We start from the raw sequence: 12,075 nt of genomic DNA on the forward strand, positions 1-12,075 counted from the left end.
AAGCTTCCCACACTTTCTCTTTCGCCCTCCCCTTCAGGACACATGCGCTGAGAGAATGGGGGTCCCTCTAGGTCTTAAGTGACTCCTGGGTTTTGCAATGATAGCCATACAAAAACACAAATCACAAAAGCATGGTGGAAAAATCTCACAAAAGGCGTTGAAAAATGTTTCTTACAATTGAAACAGGGGCAAAGAGTTGAAAGCCCACTCTGTTTCTCCACAGCCAGCCAAAAAGCAAAGTAGAAAATGTTTACATCCAGTCGGGCGGGACTCGGGCTAATCAGACAGACACCCTAAATGCTTAACCAACCCCTTTGTTGTTATTCTTTCTACGACCGATTTCCAGCCTATGGTGAAAGTAATTCCTTTACGTAAAGGATCAAGGGTTTTTGATAAGGGGGGTATGGTTTAGGCAACAACAAACAAGGAATCACTCTACTCTGCAATAATCTGCAAAATGAGGAGCGGTAAATGAAAAACTTTTGAAAAGTGAATAGCCATCCCAGCCTAGCCCACATGAGGATGAGCTTCCAACTTTAGAGTACATTTTTCAATAGAGTGTTTACACACAACTTTTAGAGTCAATTTTTTAATAAAAAGCACTCATGTTCCCATCGGTTAGAAATTGCCCGGGGGGACGTCCTCAACTAAACACCTTGCTTTTCTTGTTTTATATTTATGTTTAGTATCAACTGTTTTTAGCAATAATTTGAATATGTGTTGTGGTGGTTTTGTTTTACAGTACTTTAATGGGGAAATTAATTTCTTTCCTGCCTTTTTATAATTTTTATTGTAAAGAAAAAAACACCTTCGCCAAAAGAGACAACGGTTTTTAGATGATACGTAAACGAAATGAGGTTTTCGAGGGGTTGAAGGGAAAACTTTTGGCAAGTCTAGACCAGGACAAGAATGACAACGTGGGGTATGTTTTTTCTGCTTTTCAGTGTCAGATATAAACGGGTCTGTGGATAAGAGGTGTGTTTTCCAATAAGAAGGGATAACGAGAAGGATTATATACAAATGAAAACAGTGTGAAATGGGGAAAGGGGAAAATAATGTGAGGGTGTGTTCAATTTTTCAATTCCTCTCTCACGTCGTTTTGAGATACATGTGGTTCCTCATTGGACGAATTGGGTTATGTGCTCGCCTACCGATTTCGTTAGTCACAAGTTTCAGCTCCTCGCCTCTGCCAACGCAAAGTCCAGAATGTCCTTTATTTTCATATATTCAACTGTTCCCTGTCAGATATATACCTTGGCTTTAGACTCCGTCGTCCCGAACAGAAATTCAATTTCGTGGCACCCACGCGACAGGTAAGTCAGGTAGATCTACCACCCTGCCGCTGGGTGGCATGGAATAGGAACCCATTTCCCCGTATTCTATAACAGATTTTTCTCTGTCCACCCGGTGCCTGACAACCATTGTTGGTTGGTACCATGGTCCTGATTTGGATTTCATTTTTCATCGCCATCGATCTTCTGGGCTATCTTTTTGCAGGGAAGTACTGGGTTCTTTGGTTTGGCTATACGCGTTTTAGTACAACTTTTTTAATGAATTTTGGCTTCGAAATTTCGAAAATTTTAACAAAATTTTAATCAACTGAAAACTCTACCGAATTTTTCGGTAGACAACTCACATAAATGTTTTGCAATACAAATGGGAAACTATTAATATAAAAAACTTGATTTGAGGAAATATTAAACACTAACTAACTTCCTAATTAAGGCAAGTCAGAAAAGGGGGCATATGAACTCAGAAAGCGCTTCCTTTAGAAGCTTTAATAAGTCCGTCGTGCTAACGAGCAGTTAGAGTATTTAGCAATACTAGTAGTGTTGATTTGCATCCTCATCACCTTCTTACCTCACAGAAAACTACAAAGTCAATCTTGTAACAAACTTGGGAAGAAATTGAAATTGAGTGGGAGCTCCAAAATGCCGAGCTCTTAAAAAAGGTTAAGAAGTGAAACAATAGTGTTTCCGAGTGGCAGTGAAGGGTGCGTTTCTGATTGGCTCTGTCTCACTCCCAGGCCACCTAGACCTCTTGCCAAGCTCCCCAAGCCCAGAGGAAAGGAAATCAAGAAAAGTAAGAAAAAAATGCCCGTTAACACAGGAGGTTATAGGAGAATCCCCACCATCAGGTGTACCCCTCGGTCAGGAATCTGGAGCATCCCAGGACTGCCAAGGATCGCCATTGCAAAGGCATCCTTAAAAAGTGTGGGTCTCTTTCTTCCGAATTTCGTTCATCTTACATCCACAAAGAACAAAGATGGACAATGTTTGTTTTTTGGAGTTCGGTACAGAATCTTAATCGTGCGTTCTCCTGGAAACTAAGAGGAAACCCTTTAGGAGCGCCAACCAGTGGCGAGAAGCCGTCGAGCCGCGTTTTCCAGCGAGCCAGGCACGAGGCCACCGTTTCCAAGCAGCCAGGTGGTTGAGCCGCGTTCCAACAACCAGGGGCGCGAGCCGCGTTCCCAGCAGCTGGGCGTGAGCCGCGTTCCAGCAACAGGCGCGAGCGTGCCTCCCTCCAGCAACCAGGCGCAGCCGTGTTCCTCCCTCCGAGCGAGAACCAGAGTTCCAATCTCCTGTTTCGCATTCTTCCATGAAGCGTGAAGTTCTGTCCGAGCTTCCTGAGAATGTTCTGCCTTCTCCCAAGCAACTAGCTCCTATAGATGAGTGGTTTTCTTCAGACCTAGAAGAACCATCTTGGCAAGAAGCGCCAGGCAGGACAGAAGCCCTTTCCAGGCAGGAGGAACTTTCCGGGAGAGAGGAGCTTAACAGGCACGAGGAACTTTCTAGACGCAAGGCGCCTTCTAAGCGCAAACAGACGGCCAAGAGCGAGGAACCTTCTAAGCAAGTGGAGCATAGCAAGCAGAAGGATCTTTCCATGGAACTTTCCGGGCACGAGGCGCCTTCCATGCGCGAGGAGCCTAGCAGGCGCTTGGAACTATCCAGGCGCACGGAAACCTTCATAACGGAACCGTTCCACACCTTACGCGAGCGGAACGTTCCAGCGAGTCTCCTTCCAAGGCGCGCGGAACTTTCCAGGCGCAAGTCTCCTTCCAGGCGAGTGGAACTTTCCAAGCAGGAGTCACCTTCCAGGTGCATGGAACATTCCAGGCGCACGGAACTTTCCAAGCGCGCAGAACCTTCCACACAAGCGGAACTTTCCAGGCATGCGGAACTTTCCAGGCGCGAATCGCCTTCCAGGCGCTCGGAACTTTCCAAGCGGGAATCTCTTTCCAGACGTGCGGAACATTCCAGGCGCGCGGAACTTTCCAGGCGCGTGGAACTTTCCAAGCACACAGAACTTTCCACACAAGCGGAACTTTCCAGGCGCGTGGAATCTTTCAGGCGTGAATCGCCTTCCAAGAGTTCTTCTCTTTTTAGTTTTTAGCAGGATCAGCCTTCTCCTAGCAAAGGCGCAAGATGTCGCACAGGCGGCCGTCGCTTTTGTCAGAATGATTCTGATACTGAGAGGAGCCCTTCTCCAATATTCAGAAGACTGCTGTAACAGGCAGTTCCTCTCAGCGTGGACTCTCTCCTTCATTCATACTCTTCCTCATTGACGAGGCAAGACCTACGGAGTATTCTTAATAAGAATCTCATCTATTCGGCGTTCGGGAATGACTGCGGAAAGGGAACATCAATCTTCCTTCCGTAAGCTCAAGATCTGAACAGGAATCCTGTTCCTTCCGTGATTTCTGTGGAAATCATGAAGACTTAACGAGTTCCTGAATTAACTTCCTTCCTTAGGGAGATATTAAACGTATTGTCAAGTAAGTGCATAACACATAATTGACAAAAAATGTATACTCTTTGTATCTTAATGGGTTAGTTCTCATTGACAAAGATCTCAAGACATCTTATCGCGTAAGCATATAAGCTCTCTTGGACAAGATTCGGAGGAGCTCTCATTCATTGATTAGAGGCTCTTCCAAGTAATAGACGTGTAGAATACGTACTTTAAGTCTTATGTCCAAGAGAATAGGAAGCTTGAGAGATTCTCTTTCGATCCTCAGGTTCTCACTTGGGATCTCCGCGGCTAATACTAATTCGTTCTATTGACGAAAAGAATGAAGATATAGTATTGTTTCCATTCTCTTTCTTTGCCTCGGCGAGGAAAGAATGTAGTAGAGAATTTGGTGTATAAGACTACTGTATGGTCAAGTCATATGCGCATACCATAGTTACCTCTATGGTTGGCAACTGAATTCCCTGTATCCTTCCAGGAGTTTTCCTAGGTAAGGACTACGCTTAAAGGATTTGTTACGACAACACCGACTCAGCTTCTGTATTTAACGAAGGTTGTTTCGCTTAAATATGCATTATTGAGAACTTCCTTAGGCTCGATAATAATTTTATCATATTCCTTCATTGAATGGAGTAACTGGCAACTCAGGAAGAATACAGCGAGGCAGCGAACGAAGACTGCTGTCACTGTAGGCCAACACAGTACCATCTAGTTCTCGCTCATGAGCGGTTGTTTACATCTCTCTCTCATACGGGATTGACTGGCTAACCGTATCTCTCCCCTACAATCACGGACTTAGCCTCGAATTGAGGGGATTTGTAGGCAAACGTGAATAACATTGTCTGCGTTTTGCTAAGAAGCTTTCAATAGAAAGATCTCTTGCAACCTTTCAATGCTGTTTATCGCAATGTATCAGAATTTATAGATGATTGTAACGCGGCAGAGCACTATATTATATAATGCTCTCATGCTTACGAAAGCATAGCTTATTAGAACGGAGCATGCTCAGTGAGGAGATGGATGAGTCTGATGGGAACATTTTCCTTGTGGCAGAAGTTTGTTTCCTGAATGGACTATATTACGCTATAAAGTTTTTCCTACCAAGAAACGGAAATAACTATGAGAGGGTGCTGGGTACCATGACAGAGGTACAGATGTTCTGGCACATAGTATAAAGAATTTCTCGATATAGCGAGTTGTTAACCGAAGGGTTCAGTAGCCTCTCTGACAGCAGGCTCGGTAACGTCACGGTTCGTTCCTGATTTCGTTCCCTGTCTAACTGGAAGGGGGTTCGATCCCAAGGAGGGACAAAATGAATTTTTAAATCAATTAGGCCAATTCCACAGCTCTCTCATATCTCAAGGAGCATCGAGAATCTCTTTTTTTCGCCCCCTGTTCGCGTTAACAAGAGAGAACCTGTTTGGAACACAGACACGGAAACGTAACGATCCTTAAGAGGTTTGCTGCACGATGTTGCACGTCCGTGAGATCTTCTCGATCGACGATAACAAAACTATTAACGTCTGTCTAATCTTAGTTGAAAAGAGTTGTGGAAACCTGCAATACATCTTCTTCATAGATCTCTTCACAATGTTTGAAGACGAAGAGGCTTCCTCTAGACTGCTTCCTTATTCTCGATCCAAGAGCGGTAGCATATACGCCATCCCTTTAGTTTGAAAGGGAATAAACATTAGTCTTTTTTCCCCTATATATATAAATCTTAACAGATGTATTAGATAATTACTGGATCAGAGGAAGAGAGGATGATGCTTTTCACCCCATTTTGGCCTTCGAGAGGCTGGATTCACATAGGTACGTCCTTCTTGGAGCACATTTTTCTTTTTTAAAGGCTTTCACAAGAGAGTAGGTCTACTCTATCAGCCTCACTTAGAAAGGACCTCAAAAACCTCTCCCACTCTGAGTCTGTCTGCATGCAGACTGACGAGAAGTTTGATATGAATGAGAGGATTTTGCGAGAGGAATGACAAGTGTCATGGCCAAGACATGGTACAGATGTTCTGGCACATAGTATAAAAGATAATTTCTCGATATAGCGAGTTGTTAACTGAAGGGTTCAGTAGCCTCTCTGACAGCAGGCTCGGTAACGCACGGTTCGTTCCTGATTTCGTTTTCCCCGTCTAACTGGAAGGGGGTTCGATCCCAAGGAGGGACAAAATGAATTTTTAAATCAATTAGGCCAATTCCACAGCTCTCTCATATCTCAAGGAGCATCGAGAATCTCTTTTTTCGCCCCTGTTCGCGTTAATAAGGGAGAACCTGTTTGGAACACAGACACGGAACGTAACGATCCTTAAGAGTTCGCTGCACGATGTTGCACGTCCGTGAGAATCTTCTCGATCGACGATAACAACTATTAACGTCTGTCTAATCTTAGTTGGATAGAGAGTTGTGGAAAACTGCGATACATCTTCTTCATAGATCTCTTCGCAATGTTTGAAGACGAAGAGGCTTCCTCTAGACTGCTTCCTTATTCTCGATCAAAGAGCGGTAGCATTATACGCCATCCTTTAGTTTGAAAGGGGAATAAACATTAGTTTTTTTTCCCTTTTTTTTTTTTTTTTCCCCTATATATATAAATTCTTAACAGATGTATTAAGATAATTACTGGCATCAGGAAGAGAGGATGATGGCTTTTCACCCCATTTTGGCCTTCGAGAGGCTGGATTCACATAGGTACGTCCTTCTTGGAGCACTTTTCTAAAGGCTTTCACAGAGAGTCGGTCTACTCTATCAGCCTCACTTAGAAAGGGACCTCAAAACCTCTCCACTCTGAGTCTGTCTGCGTGCAGACTGACGAGAGTTGATATGAATGAGAGGGATTTTGCAAGGGGAATGACAAGTGTCATGGCCAAGACGTAGAAGTGCTGCAGATCGTGCTGGGTTGAATGAGGAAACTGTCCTCTTCCGATACCTCTGTGACCCACATGGCGGTTTTTCTTCCCTTTCTGAGAGAAGAATCACCTTTGTATATCTGCTATCAAGAATACAGTAGCAGGCTACTCTGTCTCTACAAAGGGCTTAGAGACTCAGAGGACTAAGATCTTCAGGATCTTATACGATACCTCAATACGACCAAGTAGGATATCATGTACTTCGAGTTGGGATCTTTTCGTGACCCGCAGATTCCATGTTCCGACAAGTTGGAACTTCTCCTCCTCAAGCTTCTTTAAGAAATTTTATGAGGGAATTCATTGTTTCTCTTGGCCCTACCAACTACCAAGAGGACAAGTGAATTTTTGTGTATTGGAATCTCGCATCAGATTCAATGGAGACTCGGCGATTGGTTCTTGCCAGCATAGTATGTCTGGCAAAGAACTAAAACCCTTCTAATCCTGGCTCAGAGCTTCGAAGTCAAGGGACTTACCCAATTGATACGGGAAGAGATAGAAGGGTTTCTTTGCCCAGGCAGGGTACGTAAGTTTTATCTTCGGAAGAAGAAATGGTTTAACGTTTCCCTACAGAGTCTTTGGGGTGCGATGAGGGCTCGAAGCGCTCCCCAGAAGGTACTCAGAGGGACACGATAAGAGCTAAGAAAGCCTGGGTTCGCCCACTTTCGGCTCGGAGTCTCCTTCAACTCAACTTCCAGACTCCTTCCCCTCCTTCGGGCAAGGAGAGGGAAGATTCTGCAACGAGAAACCTCCTCAACATGTAGGAATAGATCTCGTTAAATACGGAAGCACTCACGAAGGATCCTCCTCGGAGGAAGACTCTTCTCTCTCGTCCTATTTAGATATCCTATCGTCTACTGGATGTAACTGGCTACAAGCCCCTCCCCTCGTCCTAGGCCAGAGGCTCCAGGTAGAAGAGTTCCTTCCACCCTTCTCCAGTCTCCTGATAAACAATTGTGGTTTGTTCAGGATCCTCGGGCAACGAAGCGCCAGCCAGGCGCCAAATGCCAAACATGCGAAAAACGCCAGAGGCAGACAGCTCGAATGAACGCGTTTATTGTCTGATGCGGAGAAGGAGCGGGCCTCCAACATGGCGCAAATGCGCCAGAGGCGAACAGATCGGACAGGTGAGAGTGTCCGATGTGGACATCGCCATCCAGCCTCGAGACTCCAGCCAAGCTCGAAGCTCCAGCAAGTGGGGAGGAGCCAGCCAGGCGCCAGGCGACAAAAAACGCCAGCCAGGAGCCAGGCTCCAGCCAGGCGCCAGGCTCCAGAAGCGCCAGACGGGCGCCAGGCGCCAGCTGAGAGTAATGCGCCAGCCAGGCTCCAGGCTTCATCCAGAAGAGATCCATATCAAAGAATGCCCTGACCTTCTTTGAGACAAGTGTGATCTCTAAGGCACTTCATAAGTGCCTTGATGATTCCTTCAAACAGCTGAGAATTAAAAGCGCATGAAGTGCGAGCTTTTGCGAATTCTTGTTCTTTCCATAACAATATGTCATAAAGGACATATTAGCTGTCACATACGGAATATGCAACTCTGTGTTGACTTCCCATTACCCAAAGGATGTCAAGATAACCTGCGAGAGATCCTTCTCTCTTGGTTTATACGTATCTGCGGATACATTGCTGGGATAGGGAGCCGATACTGATCCTTAATTAGTGAGTTAAATTTTATTTAACATCGAGTTTTTAGGGTTTTTTGAAAGAAGTTTGGGGATAACTCTTTTCAATTTAAGTACTAACCCTCGTGTTAGGATCAGGTGAACGGAATCGGTGTTGTGCTCCTTAATTATGCCACTAGGCAAGGTGTGTTGTCATGTAAGTGGATAAGACCCCATTGACAAATGCCATTCAGGCTCTGCCGAGTAAGTGGATAAGACCCCGTTGGCAGACCCACAAGAACTCTTAGCCATAGATCACTATCTCGCTGAGGCTCTTGAAGTGAAGCAGACTCCTGGGCAGTAGCCACGAAGTCTTCCGCTTAATCAGGTAGGAACGAAGGTTTATCTGTACCTACAACATATGTTGTTTACCTGTCTATTTCAGTAGTTAGCTGTCTCTTACCTACCACCAAGGGTGCCAATCAGCTAAGTATATATCTGACAGGTAAGTTAAATGTATGAAAATGATATTGTTATGATACAATAAAGTTTCATACATACTTACCTGGCAGATATATACGATAAATGGCCCACCCAGCCTCCCCGCAGGAGACAGGTGGAAGAGAGAAAATCTGATTAGAATACGGGAATGGTTCCTATTCCTGCCTCCCAGCGGCAGGGCGGTAGATCACCTGACCTACCTGTAGTGTGTGCCGCGAAATTTGAATTTCTGTCGGGACGACGGAGTCTAAAGCTAAGTATATATCTGCCAGGTAAGTATGTATGAAACTTTATTGTATCATAACAATATCATTTCTGGTGATTAGAAATTTATTCCTCAATATAATGTGGTTTGTATCCCACAATAAGCTGTAGGTCCCATTGCTAGGTAACCTATTGGTTCCTAGCCACTTAAAAATCTAAATCCTTCGGCCAGCTCTAGAGAGCTGTTAATCAGCTCAGTGGTCTGGTTAAACTAAGATATACTTAACTTTTGAGATACGGTGATTCAGTGATTTTTTTTTTTTTGTATATGTATTACAACTGAAATGAAGGGACAGGGGATGTTATTATTATTAATTTTTCTCCTTTCTTCATGTACTTTATCAGGAATTAATCATATTCGGTGAATATACGTCATTGATGAGTTTATTTTTTTTATTTTGGAAGGGCAACTAAATAGTAGTTTTGGGTCTAAAGATAGCCAGGCTAAGCACTTTCAGCAAAAACCATTTGCACAGCAACGAGGCAAGAGGGGGAAGGTCTCTCAAGCATTTGCTACTTCCCTTATGCATTCTTGTTCTCTTCCTTCCACTTCTTCCACCCCTCGTCGCCTCTAACATTCAGAAGACGAAAGGGTTTTGACCCTCCTCCTGACCTACAAATGATCAGCTGATGGAATAACCTTGACTGTGAGGTTGAAAGGGGTACTTTTTTCCCCGCAGAGTTTATGAAATGTTTATTTTGAGATGATTGATTTTTGGGGATAATTTTGTGGTTGTTGGCTTGTTAGTGAACTTAGACAATTTTGTTGGTACTTTAATGATATTGAGATCAGGTCAAGTCCCAATACTGGAGGTTTCTTTAATTCAGACAAATGTCGGAAGGTAACTATGATAAGACTTTGCTTCATAAAGTCACAACGATTGCATCAGGAGTTCGTCCATTTCAAGGTCCGTTTCATTGAGGGGTGTAAATATTTGCTTGATGCCCAAGGGAATTAAAAATGATGCAGGAGCCTTCCAAGAGGCTAAAGCCTAGTTGCATTTTTAATAAATGGGATCTGGCACATCCCTGCCATAGTTTTCAGTATACAAAATGCTGGTCTTAGATGGAGCTCTAGGTGTTTCTCAGGACATCCTATGTAACAGAGAATGAAGAGATATGGTTCATGAATCTGAGGGGAGTTTTTACAAGGTCAGAAAGTTCAGAGGACATTTGGTTTGAGCATAGTTCTCAGCTTTTGGTTGCAGCAGGAGAATTGGTTGAGAAATTGAAAAACTCTAAATGGGCAAACCTAAAATGTGTAGTTAGTAGGGTGTCTGTGAGCAGGGTATCAAATACTGGTGTCACATGGCTGGAATTATTGAATGTAATGACACAACGAGGTACTATCAGAGAATCCTTATGTGGTAGACCTCCAGGATTGGGAGGACGATGGTGGTTCAATAGTTCAGTGGCTACTGTAGAGGGGAAAAATGAGTTTTTAGAGGCAGAAATGCAAATGAGTTGGAAAATTTATAGGGATAACTTAGCTAATGCAGACTACAAAGAGCATACAGCAGATGTAAGCAAGGTTTTGCTGAATTTTGGGATATAGTTACTTTGAAATTGGATAATTAGGGCTAACTAAAGTGTCAGAGCACAAGTGCCTAAGAAAGGTGGCTCCATCCTAGTCTGTGTAGATTTCTGTCAGTTGAATGAAAAAAAACCATTATTAGACAGATATCTGGTGGCCTGCATACCACCATATTTTTATAGAAATGGGGTAAAAATATATACTCTTCACAGACCTCATGGCAGGAATTCTTGCAAGTTCCTCTTAGTGAAGATGGGATTCGTCCGGGGCATTTTGAGTTACACGATGTCTTTTGGTTTGTCAGGGTGTCTATGACTTTTTTACAAGATTGTAAATACAGTTTTACATGAGTTATTAGGGAAGTCCATATTTGGATACGTGGACAATATATTGATTGCCACAGATTCAATAGAGAAACACTTGGAAGTTCTTAGGAGACAGGTTGGCTGGTTTGAAAATTAAGTCAGCCAAACATGACTTCTTAAAGAACCAGATTGCATTGTTCCTACACATAATAGATTGATTGATTGATTAATTGTGGGTTTTCTGGCGTCACAACTACCAGAGTCACCGACACTGAATACTAAGTGTGATTTTTTAACTTTTATAATATATTAAACAAGATTTCAAATAATTTTATTTTTTTTTAAAAGAGATACTATAATTTTGATTAAAAAAAATAAATTTCTGATAAAAATAATAAAATTCTGATCAAATAAAATTCTAATAAAAAAGAATTGTTAATCTGCAACAAATAACAATAAAACATAAAAAGGGAAAAAAGTATATACTAAGACGCACAGCTATCGATATATTTTGAGAAAGACCAGCATCTTTGATAAAAAGATAACGTTATTAACCCTCTTACGCCGGAGCGGTAAATAAAAATTTGTCTCTCGTGTGCCGGAGGGGTTTCGGAGTGAGCGCGGAAGAGGAAAAAATATTTTTTTCAAAGAATCACGCGCGCTTAGTTTTCAAGATTAAGAGTTCATTTTGGCTCCTTTTTTTGTCATTGCCTGAAGTTTAGTATGCACCATCAGAATGAAAAAAAATTATCATCATATATAAATAATGCGATATATGATAAGCGCAAAAACGAAATTTTCATATATAATTGTATTCAAATCGCCGCTGGTGCAACAAACTGTTAAAGGTACAAGTTTTTTCCTTTTTTTTTCGTTGTTAATTTACACTAAATTTGCAAATCATTTTTGGTATACCACATTGGTAAAAAAACAACGATAAAAGCAACACAGAGAAAATTAAAATTATCAAACAAAAAATAATGCATGAATTCGTAACGCACTGACGTAAACAAATTTTTTATTTTTTTTTTTTCAAAAATTCACCATAAATCTAAATATTTGTCCTATGAGACTTACCCATTTCTTTCAAAAAATGAAAGACAAATAAATTGAATATTAATTAATACTGTAAGAGTATTAGCTTATAATTGCAGTTTTCGACCCCCATATCTGACGAGTTAAAGTTTACCGAATGTCGAATTTTTTTA

This window comes from Macrobrachium nipponense, chromosome 40 (assembly GCF_015104395.2).
Source record: "Macrobrachium nipponense isolate FS-2020 chromosome 40, ASM1510439v2, whole genome shotgun sequence".
NCBI classification, from domain to species: Eukaryota; Metazoa; Arthropoda; class Malacostraca; order Decapoda; family Palaemonidae; genus Macrobrachium; species Macrobrachium nipponense.